Raw genomic sequence first — 16275 nt, 5'->3', positions numbered from 1 at the left:
TGTTTAGGTCCAAGAGGGCAGCACTCTGTGTGCCATTTTCCACTTCAACATGCAAGTCACCAGATACTAGCTTCTTTGCTTTGAATTTTGGCCTGCAAGGGTTTCTAGGGTTTTTGCGATCACAAAAGGTGAAAACCTCGCAAGAGGTTTTTCGTCTTGTTCGGGGTGCATAACAAGAAATCGGCTAAAGGTGTTGTGTACCGGTGAAGACTTATCATTCAGTTTTACTTCGGTCCGACCCCTTTTCAGGGGCCGATCAGAGGGTTTAAAACAGAGGGGTGCCATAAGAGGGCAAAGAATGTTCAGAATCCGCGGTGCACCGCCCACTACCGAACCCAACAAGGGGTTAGGTAACGCGCCATAACAAGAAGGGCCTGGCTGGATACGTTACGCTAACAGTGCTGCCGGGAAACTATAGCCAAGTGTGGGTCAAGACAGAGGTCTGTTGCCGCCCAAGGTTAGCCCTTGCCGCCAAAGAAGGGTGAAAAAGGAGTAAGAGAAATGAGAGAGAATTAAAAGAAACAGGAAAGGTAAAGGTGAAAGATTAGAGGGGATAGTAGAAGAAAAGGCGACTAAACTGAATCATCCTGGCCGGGCCTTAACAGGACTCCCGTCTATGAGAAGCGGCAGCCGAAGTGGTGTATTTCCTCACTCGGGGGACTCCGAAGGGTCTAAACCTGCCCCGTGCTCTGCTCAACCATTAGGATGCCCTTTTCCCCAGACATGGGAAAGCCACGCATAGCCAGACGTGGGCGGGCGAACCCGCATGTTGGGGGTTTGTGGAGACGCCACTCTCGAAACACCTGCTTTCACATATGTGCCCCCTACGGGAGGACCAATCTAAGCCAAGGGTCTCACATTCAATATTTTGATCGATCTGCCTTGATTGATTTCTTTGCGCGTGTTGACGCCGAATAATCAAGTTGGTTCCCGTAAAAGCGGCCCCGCTGCTCTGTGAATTATGCAACCGCAGTGATTGCCACCATGGTTTAAATACGGAGAAGATACCTACATAGGTAAGAATTTGCAAGTCTAGAGGCAATAGGTCATTCGGCTCGCGTCAATTTAAGCCAGGTATGTTCCCGTCGTTTCGCTTGGAAAGGAAAGTAGCTCTCCAGTTTGCAGTGCACCAGGCCTGCCAAAGCAAATACTTTCAGGTCACAATTTCATTGTGCGTCATGGCGCTCACTCACCTTGCTCGCGGATACCACGCGAAAAAATAAAACATGAACATAAAACCTGAAATGACAGTATATTTAGTTGGTACGTTTTTTTTTTACTCTCGGTCGTATTTTAGCGCACAATGACAGACGCTGATAGACGATTTTATTGGATCGGCGCTCGTGCATGATGAAAGGCTAGAACGCTGCTTTCATGGCCGAGTCTTGCGGGAGTTGGAAGAGTTTTTGAACGGGGGAAGAATAGCAGACGGGCGAATGCGGAAACGGACGCCAACGGGCGGCGTTCATGCTCGCGTCTTTCGGGCATGGCAGATGACGATGGATGATGGGTAAATAAAAGACAATGCCAAAGGCTGTCGCGCGCCTGATGTCAAGAGAGGGAAACACCAGGCTTCCTACCACGTTCGGCCAAGCAGTTAAGCCAATTCAGTATAAATGGGCGGGGCAATTGATTTGTGGGCCGGGACTCTCACTTAAATTGCGTCTAAGGCGCAAATATTGCGCGAAATTGTTTGTCTTGTCATGGGAAAGCTACAAAAACATACGTGTCCCATCTTTGCTCTTTAAAAAAAATATAATTTTTATTTTCATGGCAGCGTCCCTTTAAGGCGGACATATTTTTATTTTTGTATGAAAAATTATAACTACAAATGCTGATGAACGGGAGCAAGTAAAATGTCGGCTCATGTACAAAACCAAGGATGAAATGCTTATTTTTTACAAACTTCTTACCACTCTTTCATGGTAAAACAAAGCACAGGAAAGCAAAGAACGTTTCCACAGTAGTACAGAAATTCGCGAGCACCAAAAACAACGTTATTTTTTTTCTTTACAATTTTTTTAGGAGTAGCCGGGCCCCTTTTTTTTTATTACGAAAGACTCTTCTGAGGAGTTTTGATGCAAATACATTGACCCCTCATGCTCAAATTCCTTACTTGTTTTTCGGTATATATATCTCAGTTTTGACCAGAAGTGTAAGGAGATATTAAAGGCTAGAAATGTGTTTTGGTAGAATCAAAGCACTATAAACTATGTTTATTACTCAGATACAGACAAATCTTTGAAATGTCTCGTGTTAAAGAAATATAAATACTTGAAAGCCTGCCTATATATTATCGCAATCTATTTGTATCGCTAAACTATACAATCCTGAGTTTGGACCTCTGTGGTACGTTTTAGATAAAAACCAACGGAATGAACCCAGCCGTAGTGTAAATCCGGTGGTCAGCTATGACAGCGGCATCGGCGTCGCTTTTGTGCCGTTCCAGGTGAATTATAAATAAAGCACTTGTGCCTTAAATGTAGATCACCTCAAGGTATGGCTACTTTATAATGCCAAATTATATCTATTCCTGATTTTGAGCAGTTTCCCCTTTGTGATGATGTTTTGCGTCTTCTACAAACAAGGGTTCTAGCAATCGGGCTGCAGATTGTTTTTCAACAAAATATGCATATGTATTGCTTAGTACGCGTTGCACGCGACATCAGAAAACAGCTAGTCAAGCCTCTTTATTTCCGCATTTAGTTCGTTATTCGTTGTTGATTTAAAAATTTGGAGAAACGGCAACGACAGCATGAATGTATCTCAATCGCCTCTGAATTTGGTGAGTGGATCGCGATGTGCATCAAGTGTGCCGTCAAGTATTATGAGTTTGACATAAACTACACCGAAACGATGGTCACAGAAAGACGTAGACACGAGTGCCGAGTTGTTCTGACTTTAATCGAATAAGTTTTCTTTTTGCTGTGACTGAGAGGCACCGGTGCTGAATGCGCGTCTTCAACAGATTCTTAACGTGACTTGATTCGCGATAAACGCAATATTAAGGCGAAAGCCTCTTATGTCTCATCGTTCAGTCGAAGTCCTTAAATGAAAACACGTCGACGACACAAGAACGACGAAAACATACCTAAAGTGCGTCAAAAGTGCGTCGTCAGAGAGCGCGCAGTCTTCGAAGGTTTGTTATCACGTTTTGGTACATCGGCACTTGGGCTTACGCCTTCAAGTCGTCTTAGGGATAGCAAACAAATACCTAGTGACTTTTTTCTGTTATATTCACAGGTGTTTCGCTTGGATAAATATTCACATTTACGCGCGAGGGAGAATTATGCACACGGGACTTGCCAAAGTTCAACATATTTTTGTTGTCGAGATAGTCGGTAGCTTTGAAGTGCACACAATTGTTGAGTCGTATTCAGACACCCCGTGAATATTAGTGTCCCTTGTAATGTTTTAACGACCGTTGCACAAAAATAACCTCGCTCCCTTTGTCCGAGTTTAGTCGACAATATCCGTGGTACTGGCTGAGTCTCGCCGATCCCCATGACAAGCGAAATGTTGGTGACGTCTTTCTGGCAAGCAATTCGTTTGCTTCAGGCTCTCAAATATACTGATGCACCCCCAGTCTGAGGAAGACCGTACTCCGCGTCAGTAGTTGCTCGCAGTGCAAGCGAAGGCAATGCCAGGCGAATTGAGAATGCGTTATAGCACAACGAAGGCAGGACAGCAGAGGAGGGCAATAGAGGTCGAGGAGGGAAAGAGAGAGCTCTAGGAACGTTAGAAAAGAGAGGAGGTCTCTCCCCCTTCCCAGCCTTCCTGGTGCTTGCCAAATCCAAAATTACCCGGGGCTTAGCTCAACCACCTGGATCACCTTTTTTCCGGACACGGGAACACCACGCACAGACAGACGTGGGTGGTTTCTACCTACGAGTGCTCATGGTCTGTGATGACGCAACTCACCAAACAACTACGAGCGTAGGTGCCATCTGCGAGGCTATTGGGTGACGGGGGAGAAGAACTATCTCCGCGCATCCAAGCCGGCTGCACCGTAACATACTGTGATTGCGCGAGCCGAGTGTTGTGTGGACGGCCTGACAACGAACGTGCGGGGATGCTAGCTGCAGGGGATCGCGTCACACATGGACTGCTGCCGAGCCTGCAAAACAAAAAGAAAAAAAAAATGTGGTGGCGACGACAGCGGTGTGGTGTGGAGTTTTTGAATGGACAACGAGGAGAAGAAGAAGACGAAGCGCGGAGTGTGACGACGGTGCTGGAAGAGAAGGCGGCAGCGGTGTGCGATATTGACCGCCGTGGTTGCCGGGCGTGGAAGCGAACTCGTCGGGCTCCCAGACCCGGGTTTACCAGACTTCCCCGAACCGTCCGGTGCCAATCGACTAGCTTGCCCCTACCGAGACGGTCGGAGAACGTGCCAAGGCATCGCTGACGTCCAGTCCAGGACGACGTTCGTTCCCGAACGTCAGCATCGACCTCCCTCATCAGAAGGTGCCTCCACCTCACAGGGACTCATCATCGCAGAATCTCTTATCTAGCAACCACTCCCCCGGTGAACTCTTGTTCGGAAATTCTGTAGCGTATTTATGGTGTACCTATATCGCATACTTTCCGGCTTTTTTTTTCTTTTTTATATCGCAATATAGTGTGTTGTTGGCTGTGTAAAAAAATGGCTTCGTCTTTTTTTTTTTTCATTGCCGTTACCTTTTACAGGTGTTAATTTAGCAGTCGCAGTTGTAGTTCATCCCATATCTGAATCGTTAGGTGTGGAAACCGTAAGATGCGGGGGGTCACAAAGGAAGAAATTATTTAGAATCTTTCCAAACTGCAGTACGGTCTATTTGGAAATATTATAAATATTTTTTTTTTCCTTTGCAACACCCCGCATCTGCGGTTTCCACACCTAAAATTTCAGATCTGGGACGGACTACAACTGCGTCCGTTGAATGAATTCCTATCAGCGGTAACGGTAATGGAAATTCGAACGATACTGCTAATTGTAAGGAACGATGAGTGGCCAGGAGCCGGTCGTCTTTAAGCTCAGTTAACTTCCGGCGTTTAGCATGACCGGTCGACGATACGAACGCCCAACGACGCCATGGCCAATGACGGCCAACGACGGCGGAGGTTTTGGTCCTTCTTCGGCGGACTAAAGTCTCCGCCTAAGCGGGAGTTTATCACAGTCATCCACAATCCTGCTGTAGAAAGTCAACGGTCACTGGATTCCCAAGCGTTGATTGGAAATTGAAGCGAACGAGGCCGTACGTCGGCCGGCATCTATACCCTTATGTTTCCTGTTTACAAATAGACAAATATAGGCACGCCACGCGTCACGATGGTGATAGTTGTGGAGCCCTTATACCATTCGGTGAAGAATTAGCAAACTTGCCAGTTGCTGCAACTACTCGGTAACTCGATCGGTTCAGCTTGAATCAGCGAAGGATCTTCGAGGGGACAAATGAGGAGACAAATTAGGAGACAAATTATGAGGGGACAAATGAGGGCGAAAAACAGTTCACCGGCCGGCGTCCCCAATGCGTATCCTGTCCACGACGTGCCAGGATAGGGGACGTCACGGGGGACTATGGCGACGAGAACGAAGCTCCAATTCCAGTAATTGGTAACTTCGCGAGCCAAAGAACATCGGAAAAGAGAGGTTGTGATATAGTTTGTAAAGGTGCTAGGAGCCACAAACAACGATGATTGCCTACTGGCCACAGTATGAACGCTGCGACCTCCCACCGATGGTGGCGTGTAACGCAAATAATGAACCCGACTAACGAAATATGAAGTAGAATGACGACGGCTACCGAACTAGGCGAGAACATGAAGCAACACGTACGTTGGAGGTCGACAGGCGGTGAAGCAGCATGAGAAGCGGAAGAAATCGACATAAAAACGTTAGTCAGACTCAATCTCTGTATAAGAGAGGATATGTGATTCAACTTGGACAAATGCATATTGGATGGCCGAGGATTAGCATGCCCTCCATCAAATTACTAGTAAAGAACATTCCCGTGCTCCTGAACCGGCTGCATTATTATGTACCATCCTTCCAATAGTAAGCATGAAAATAGTTTATATATTTGTAACGTCTCGTATTTTCTTGTATCTTGAGGCCTTCAACTCAAACCTTTGATTAAAGAGCGGTCTATAACCTGCTTTGTCGTTCAAGGACGTAAAACGTTTGAATACTAAAAAACAAATTAAACGCACTCGTCTAGGATATTCCAGTACTCCAAAATTTATCGCGTGAAAACTACTCTCCCGTTGTAACGAAGCGTTCTACACCTTGGCTTTCCAGCTGTGCCGTCTTTATTAGAATGGAAATGTTATTGATCTGACGCTTCTTCAGGTGAACATGACGTGTGGCCTAAACATTGGTTATTTTACTACCATTGAAACGCTTACGAAAGCGATAGCTGTCGGCATAGTTGCTATCATGGAAGGTGATTAGCTGACGCCTCCTAATCATGTTAAGTTTAAAGCAGTGCCGATATTTTCATCTTTTTGTTGAAAGATAATATTTTATTGCAGTGTATTACTTATTTAAAAAGAAACAAGGTCGGAATTTTTTTTTATTTTCAAAATATGTGTCAGTGTTTGTTTTAAGGTTAATGAAATGTTATAAAAAATCGCAACGAAGATCCGACAAGCGGCATCTACCTTTGACGAGAGTGGCATGACGAATAACGTATGCAGCATGTTTTGAGCCGCTCAGGGTATCTATTAAAACTATATTCTGATCTCTAGAAATACGCAACATTTGGTGGGCGTGATGTCGCCTGGCACTTTAACGTTGTGAAAAGTTCATAATTAACCACACAGAGCAGCTCAAAATACGTGGCACATTCTGGGGACTGGCTTTATTGGTACGACTATAACATATTTTGTGGTGCAGAATAAGACCTAAACATTGCAAAGTAAAAACTAATGACATGCCAAATATACTGTTTATTAGGCCCTTTAATGTTATGTTTTCGAGACTTAGAGGTGTTAAACGTGTATATGATCACTTTGACATTGGAATACCTAAGTTTACTCCTTTATTCCATTAATAACATAGCACAGTTTAACTGCCAGTTTACGCACTCAGTTAATAAGACAAACTGCGTATCTCACAGCACAGTAGCTCTTCTTCGTAAATACGTCATCCTTGAAAGCAACCTGAGGCAACGACTATTCATATGTTTATTTGTAGTGTGCATATTAACAAACAATTTATCACGCAGCCTTAAGCGCAAGTTGAGATTTCCAGTCGCAATTATAATATTTGAAGAAGCCCTTGCTTTCAAGCCTTATTAAAAAAACAAGCAAAGCATTTTTGTAAAAAAAAAGGCAGTCTTCGAAGAAAAATCTTAGCTTCGTCGATGCCGTTTCTATTCCCCATACATGGAGAACTCCTTTGACTGAAAAGTTGAGCGCCCGACCATTGAAGTCAGCGAATGAGTTACGGCACTTCAGCGTCAGACGGGCCGGCGATATTTGAGAAAACCGCACGTAATATTTTAATGAGAAAGGATCCCCGAATCCTAATTCATTCGTCGACCAGAACTCGTATCGCCCCGGTCAGTGTCAGTCTTAATTTGGCGGATTAATTAAGACTAAGCAGGGCAGCCGCATTGAGGCTTGCGGCGGCGGCTGCGATGGAGGCTCAAGAGGTTGTTTCTCCCTACCCACGCGGCAGAGCAGTGGTGCATTAGAATTGCGGTTTGGAGAGAACGCAGTAGGCTTGAGAGGAAATGCGCACCACTGGCTGAGGCTTAACATAAGTACAGTGCCGAGGACGCGTTTCCAACGGCTGTGTGTATCGTGGTCCGTCCCCTAAAAATTGTAGTGTCCTCAAGAAAAACAAAAAGGACAATAATAGAAGAGGTCTTCTGAAGAAACTTTTGCAATTTCACTAGTCCTAATAATTAAATCTGAAAAAAAACAACAAAAAAACATTGCGTGACGTTCTCACGAGCACGTGGGTAGCTGAAGTTGTAAGGTTCCAACCTTAGATGCCGTACTTTGTAATAGCCGCCCTCCCTTATCGCTCATTCACACTGGAAGCGGATCCGCGTTTGCAAAGCGGTAGCGAACGCGGTTGTATAAAGATCCAGTACAATTGCACGCGCACTTGATGTCATCGAGTGCGCGTGCAATTGTACTGGACCTTTATACAACGGCGTTCGGAACCGCTTCGCGAACGCGGATCCGCTTCCAATGTGAATGAGCGGTTAGAAGGGAAGTCGAGAGGCTCATCAGGCTGAGCAGGTTCGAGAGGCGTCTGCCGTCTGCACCTACCCCCTGGAAGGCATAGTGGGTTCCTTAGACAATGAAATATTAGAGAGTTTTCTAGATGGCTTTCGGCGTCCCGCAACGCTCTTTGCAACCCGCTACGGTATTCGGAACTCTACAGTCAAGGCTGTTATGAGTCGACGCCCAGCCTGGTCTCTCGGGTAGCATGGCCATCTCGCTGGCGTCCAACCTTTCTCGCGAACAACGTCCCAGCCAGACACCGTCGGGGAAACAGATCGGGAAAACTTGATAGGACAGAAGACTAGTTTATTTCCATGGGTATATCGTTTAGCATATTGGCAAAAGGAGCGCGCCGAATGGGCACCGAACAGGTCCTTATATAATAAAATTGGGGTTCTGGAGCTGCCGTGCCATTGGTTGGTTAAGGCCGCATTCCAAAGTTGGCCTCGACGTCAGCCTCCTTCTCTCGGCCCCGATGTACGGTCGTTGTTCTTCTCCGAATCGAGGGCGACTAGTAGGCGATTGTCTTACATGCGGTAGACGCAGACACAACAGACTGCCCATCTGTTCAGGGTGGGATTCTGTCTGGCGTTCCCGTGGAATGCAGACGCCTCCGTGGAATGCAGACGCCGTAGACAGAACACACACGACCCGCACCGGAATGCACGGTCGATCCTCACTAGCACAGGTAGATGGAGACGGGTCATAACAAGGCCATGGGCGCGCCGGCGCAGTAGCGGCTTCTTCGTTGCGGAGGGCTTAGCGGAGCGAGGAACGCGGTCTACGAAAACTGTTTATGGAACTGGGACCGGTGAAAAAAAGTAATATCGTAAGTGGCAGTTACCGGTTCACTGGAAAGAGTTCGACAATTGTTTTGCTCGCGGTAGAGTTGTGAGTTCTGCATATTTTCCCGGCAGCCTCAACCGCTGTGTTGCGCAGTATTTTATGAATAATTGTACGCTGGCGTTGAAACAGATAAAAACAAATTAGAAAAAAAAAACTAAAAACGTTACGCTTATTTTTTGTTTACAGTAGAGAGAATATTTCAAAGTGCCGGCGGTTTGAACTTCAGATTGGGAGCCGGCTCGGAGCTGCGGCGTCGCGAAGGGGTTCCGCTCTAGTTTGCTATGCGCCAAATGATATTTTGCTGCTTTGTTTTGTGGTTAGAGAGTGATTGTTCGCTTGTCGGTTTTTTGCAGCTAACCTACAAAACTAAATTAGAGAGAGTGCCGGCATTAAGAACAAGACAAAGACATAAAAACGCTGTCAGCGTTGCTTGTTTTGCGTCGTCAAAAACTGATTGCGGTGGAACCGAGAAGGCAGTCAGGTAGAGTTCATGAGCAGAGATACACTGAAAACGCAAGATAGCTACGGGGAGTGAGGCACTGGGGCTCAAAGGCCTTGGCGACCGATTGATTTGATGCATTGAACGCACTTTGTTTTGGCATTACAGTGTCGTAAGTTTTCCACAGGAGCTGGCCACCTGTAACATTTTTTTTCTTTCTTCGTAAATAATGGTTACGCTGCTTTTCACTTCGTTCAACATTTTTAAAGTCAAAAACAGTCATTTGAGACGTGTTGTTGTTGGAGCACGTAGTGTGCCGCCTAAACAAAACTGCTGGAGAGTACAGTTCCAATAATAACAGGTTGTAATTTGCTGCTTCTTCCGAGCAACACTAATACTGCTGAAAATCCAGAGAGTGGCCTACGTTATAAAACACAAGATGACAAAGTGTAGCATGCATTCGTGTTGCTGATTTTACTAGTTCTTTTTTTCTACAAATACATTTTAGGTTGTCTTTTTTTTTTTTTTGTAGCGAAGGGAAGTTATAAAATTGAAAGACGTGGTATAAACATTGCGAGGGAAGCTTTCCACAAGAATGATCAATCAGGTTTTCTTTTTCTTTTTTTCATCGGCAAGATTTCTGAAAGTATTTTTGAATTCAGTGACTTAAAGACTCAACGAAAGTTGTCCTGATTGTCATTAACAAATACACAGTGTATGTTGCTCATATATTTATGCGGTGCGAAGAAGCTAGGTTTATGTTTAGTTATCTCTACTTCTCCGCAGTAAGCAACAACAAAGAGAATGAAAACAATCACGAGTCAATGAAATATATTCGGAAACCAGGCTTGCGACGCTGTACGCAATTCGACTGCACTGTCAAAGAACTGTTGTAATGTGACCATTTTTGCCGCTACGGTATTCGTGCTAGGGACTTCTTTTGCCATCACCTCCTTTTCATAACCTCATTTAGCCTTGACTTAATAACCTACCCCACCCCCATTCGCGCATACTGTACCCCGTTTGTTTGAAGAAATATCGGTCAATGCAGAATATTATGTGGAAAATAAATACATGATTTCACTCACTCTCCGATGGGTGACAAGCTTGCCACTTCCGGTTCACAAGTGCAACCATCAATGGCTATGGGCGAACCCAGTGTGCACCTCTGGTGCTCTAGCAGCTCCGGGCTCAATGGTGGTCACCTGGTTGACCGAATGATTTTATCTTTAGGCGAACAAAGCAAAAGGCCGGTGGAGTTGAAACATTTTCTATTTCTATCAATGAACATCAGCAGATAGTATTTTTCCTATTTATTCGTGTACCTAAACACGCGCTGCCCACAGTTCACCTTGGTTGGCTCGTTTTCTGCTTAATCTAAACCCTCCCATAGCGTTATCAACAAGTTTCCATACAAAAGATATCAAGACAGTTTGCGGTAAGAATGATCTTAGCGGGAACAAAAAACGAGCTTCCCGATGCCGGGTAGTTTCATGTATAAAAAGTACGAAATTTTTGTATGCTAGGAATGTTTATTCTGCAATTGTAACAGATTTTAGTTCATTTACCTCTGGTAGTGATGTGTGTTGTTGAAGTAAGTCACTGCTTATTACTGGTAACGATACCTGCACACACATCTATTTTATTAAATACTTTTTTATGGGTTCAGTTCAAATATGGATATCCCGGTCAAAAACCTATCTCAATAAACATAAAATATCGGAAATAGGGCAATGGTAAGCAAATTAATCTCGATGACCTAAAATGTTTTTTTTTATGCAGAAAGTTTTTTTCTGTTATTTTTATTACAAATATATAACTTTGAAACTTGTCCAAGAGGCCCCATTTCGTGAGCTCATTTTAAATATCAACAAACAAAATATAATGTTCTACCTCCGATTAACAAACAAATAATTATATTACATATTCTTTCAGATTTTAATCCCTACCGTTAGAACAGGTTTCAGGTGTACAGTTTCATGAAAACATTCGTTTGACGTTTTCTATGAGTCACGTGAAACAGAGTATCGACAGTCTGTTTACATGCTAAATATAGTTTACGCATTACTTTCTGTTTGGCTCAAATGTCAACAGTATTTCGCTTCTTTTTATTTGGGACTCCACTATTGTTAAATATTCTGGGGGTTTAGACTTAAATCCATAATATAATAATGACATGTGGTTCAATCAATATATAGCAAGTTCTGATTATGTTTATTTTTTATGTGAAACAAAATGGCACACTGAATACGGAAGTGTGGCTGATAAACGGAGTTTGGGATAGTTGGTTTATATACATAATAAAAAAAAACAAGAATAACGCCGAAGGAGTGCAAAATAGCGCCATTTTCTGCCGGTTACCTTCTACTCTGTTCTCGTCTTCGCGCTGTTTTTGTTCACATTGTCTTAGAACAGGGGTGGCCTGGCTGAGCGCAAACAAAACCACTAAACTTCCAAGAGCCGCGGGGGGGGGGGGGGGGGGGGGGCAATCTTTTTCCGGAGCAATAAACGAAACTCGAAGTACTTTCAATCTACCCAAATCAAACGCAGTCAAACTATACGTAAGGTAGCAGTCGCACCAGACTGCCAAACCGCAGCCTGTCTTTCGATTTAAAACGCGTTTCATTTCTCAGTTGGGGGAAGTGCTCATGTGGCCGGGAGGGTGGCCGGGGGGGGGGGGGGGGGGGGGGGGTGTAGGGGTAGGAGCCGCGAGCCGCACTTTAACACGCAAGGAGCCGCAGCTTGGCCACCCCTGTCTTAGAATTAAAGGTTTATATGATAAACGATTGCCTGAAGTTGTTTTCATCGGCACCAAAACTTCTGACGCAAATTGAATTCTACAAATAGAAACACTGATAAACAGCAGACTATAAAAATGCTAAATTTACATACTCTAGCGTTCGTGAAGATTTGCGTTGTTCTAATTAATATAATAAAACATTGTTCCTGGGCGGATGCATTTCAGGAACATTTAAATATGTACTTTTTAAATTAATTGCAATGATTTTCATTTATAATTTTTAGGTGTGGGGTCGTAAATTGTTTACATGTACAAATGTATTTGGAGTTTTCTAGTGCTCTAATAATAATAATAATAATAATAATAATAAATATTATAATAATAGAAAATATATTTTTTTCTGTGCTCAAAATGTTTCTTTCTTTGTTGCTGTTGCTTGTAAAGCAAGTTTAGTGTGACGCAAGAAGCCAAGTCAAGCTCCCTCTGTTGTAGCCTTTTGCACATCTCCAATGATATTTTTCCCTGTCTAAAAATACATGAAATGAAAAGGAAGACACGAGATGCGCCAGCCTTATTATCCCTAACGCATTGTTGAATACAGAGCATATAGGGCAAAGACAAACAAGGACAAGACAAGTGCTAACGTTCAACTATGTGAAAGAGCTTGAAGTAGAAAATATAAAACAGAGTCATGCAATATACGAGTAGTGCTGAATTTCAGCTATTTTATAAATAGTTTAAATAGAAGAACAGTCCTTGACTTGGTATTCCTGCATAAGATCATTAATGGTGCCATTGATTGTTCATGACTTATTAGTAAAATCCATTTCCATGTTCCTTTCCGTGCGACGAGACAGCTCACCTGTTTTGATATTTGCTCACCATGCCGTGTGTCACCTCTTTCTCGTTTACACACATTGTATAACAGCATTGTGCCATCTCAAGTTGACATCACCACACCCCTGCCTACATTTCGCTGTCAGTTGGACGAACTTTTCGTCACTTCATAGCGCGTCAGTGTATATGCATATCTATTTCTTTTTAATGAGTAGGATTTTTGTTTAAGAGTTTTTATTGTACGAGTTGGTGTACCTAAGAGAAGGCCGCTCGGCCGTTTTAGGGCACCCGAAAAATAAAGATTATTATTATTATTATTATTATTATTAGAGTACACAGGACAAAGCGAGCAAGTAAGGCACGACACGCGCCAACGTTCAACTATCTTAACAATATTTGAACCTAAATAATATATGACAAACACAAGCAAGCCACGAGGATCGCTAAAGTTCTGCTCTGTTCAAGAGAGTGTTAAATGGGGCATATGAAACAAAGATATGCAGGCACTGTGCGAAAAAACGCTTACTTTACAATGTCGTAAACATTGTTTAAAATATAGCAGTAGGACAAGAACACTGGAAAGAATCGACAAGCGCTAACTTTCAACAATTTGAATGTTGCTGAATGTAACGCTTGTCCAATCTAACTGGCTTATTCATTGTCCTATATAGAATATTATATATATGGACGCAAGGGCTGGAAGAGGAACCACGAACTTGTCACGTGTGTCACAAACGAAACAAAGACGAAGGCAAAACATTGCGCGGGAGAAACGAAATGTATAGATTAGCAAAACTAAAATTTTGAGGGAGTTATTCGATAGAAAAGAACTATGATCGGTTTAGGCTAGCAGTCAAGACACAATATCCGGAGTGGCGAAAAAGCCTCTTGGACTGCCGAAAAAAAAAATCCTAGTTTGTCCTCTAAGGATACATGCTCTCGTAAATAGAAATTTGGAGAGTTTGCCTCTTACTAATAATCCGGTTGGTGAACATATTTGAAAACTATACGCCTGGATTGTGAATAAATTCCTTAATTTGGTATGTAAGCACGGCATCCCTTAGAACAGAGCCCTCCACACGCAGAAGGTTGTGAATTTGTTTCACACATATACCCTGGCAGAGCATATCATCCCACCCGTTTCGGTAACCATGGTGGCATAAACAAAACAATCGGCAGAGTCATTTACTGAGGATTCAAATTCAAATTAAGGAAACACAATATATATATATATATATATATATATATATATATATATACCTATTAGCAAACATCAACATTTTGAGCCTAGACGAAACGTCAGCTTGAATCAGATTTTGAAATCGTAAATACATATTTCTAAATAAAACTGAAGTTATTTAGACATATAGGGATGTTCTGTTCGAGGGACTGTAAGAATGTAATTTTTGAGTTGTGAAGGGATCAGTCATTTTTTGAGCTGGACGAGTTTTGATCATGTTCTCCCCCTTAGTTCAGTAGATGAAAAAAACTAAATTTATAAATGGTGTAGACGAAAAACAAATACACAAATATAGAGGAAATTGATACAGGTTATCGATGCGGATTATTATATACCCATAAAATAGAATTTGTCAAGATAATCATAAGAAGCATTTGCAATATAGCGGATTATTTGTTTAAGGATTAGAGTGCTAGTTAAAATTGTGTTCGTAGTCATTGTAAAAGCCAGATGACAATAGTTTAATTTTGAAGTAAACAGTGCGACATCGATTTTAAGTTTACTAATAACTGGTAAAGATCTGCGGTACGTGGCAACCACTTCCGCCTCTCGAAAAAGCTGTTTAATTAAATATGTAATTGAAATTTTCATCAGATATGCTCAGAAAGAATAATATTGTAGTGTTTTTGGTTTTGCACAAATTCAAAAAGTGTTTGATTTTAAGCAGCTTGAGAAATTTATTTATTTATTGACTGAAGTAAATAGTTAATAAAACATAGTGCGAAAACAGGCAAACCAAGTAAACTGGAGAAGCGGCAACTTTTAACTACTTTTACTCCAGAGAAAAAATAGTTTAAAGTTAGCGCTTGCCCTGTTTACTTTGTGTCTTTCTTTTTTCGCTATTATTTACGTTTCCTACAAACAAACTAGTCCAGCAAAGTAACTTACTTGGTGTAATTAGAATTGCTTTTGGGCATAACATGTGCATTTACGAGCGTTGACTTCTGACCACAAACATTTTAGGACCAAATTTGCCGTTTTAATGAGCACATCCATATCGCTGTCAGACAAAAAGTGGCTGGTGTCGTCAGCCTAAATTATAAACTGAGCTTGATTCTCAATGTTTGCTATATAAATAATGGAAACATTAGTCAAAAGAGGCGCAAGTACGCTGGCTTGTGGAGCACTATGTACAATATTGAGTAACGAGGAATGTTGACGGTAAATATTTACTCAGTGCTTGCGGTCATTTTTGTAGGAGTTCGAAATCATGAGTGATATGCAGGAAACATTGCATTTACGCAGTTTAGCAAGCAAGGTTATTTTACTAAGGCAGTTGAAAGCTTTGATCAAATCATTAAAATATCAAGAGTTAGACATAGCTTCTGAATATTTTGTAGTATAATTGCTTTTTTGATAATGGAGCAGATTACGTAAATTTACCTCTTCGAAAACCGAGAAAGGAATCTGTTAAAACAAACATTTTCACAGAGAAAAAACGAATTTGGCAGTTTTAAAGGTTTTCTGAACGTCTTTAGAAAAATATAGAAATAAAAAATATACTTAATTTGAAATCGTTCAACGTGTTTATCTCACCTCCTTTAAAAAAACAGATATAGTAGCTAGTTTCGTAGTTTTCGGAAACTGACCATGGCCTAAAGTTATGTAAAGTATATGTTACGAGAATGGTGCGCTAATATTCAGTGGTTTCATTTGAAGGTCATTAATGTAAGTGATATTTTTTTTTATTACGTCTCATAAATATATTCAAATTATGTTGCTCATATGTAGGGTCGAGGAAAGTATTGGCAGTGATATGACGAACAAGCACTTAAGCACTGTTGTTGGAGAATGGACACGGGACGACGAAGAAGTAGGCAACGGGGTCAAACGCGGGTGCAACCCACCTTCTTCTTATTCTAAAAAAAAAAAAGCTATTATTACACTTGTCGGGTCGTACTTTCCTCAGATCCCAGACATATGTTGCCAAAACCGAGGATCTAGGAGACGCCCGAC

Source organism: Ixodes scapularis, unplaced genomic scaffold (assembly GCF_016920785.2).
Source record: "Ixodes scapularis isolate PalLabHiFi unplaced genomic scaffold, ASM1692078v2 ptg000060l_1___fragment_1__unscaffolded, whole genome shotgun sequence".
NCBI classification, from domain to species: domain Eukaryota; kingdom Metazoa; phylum Arthropoda; class Arachnida; order Ixodida; family Ixodidae; genus Ixodes; species Ixodes scapularis.
Note: the sequence above shows the minus strand (reverse complement) of the source record.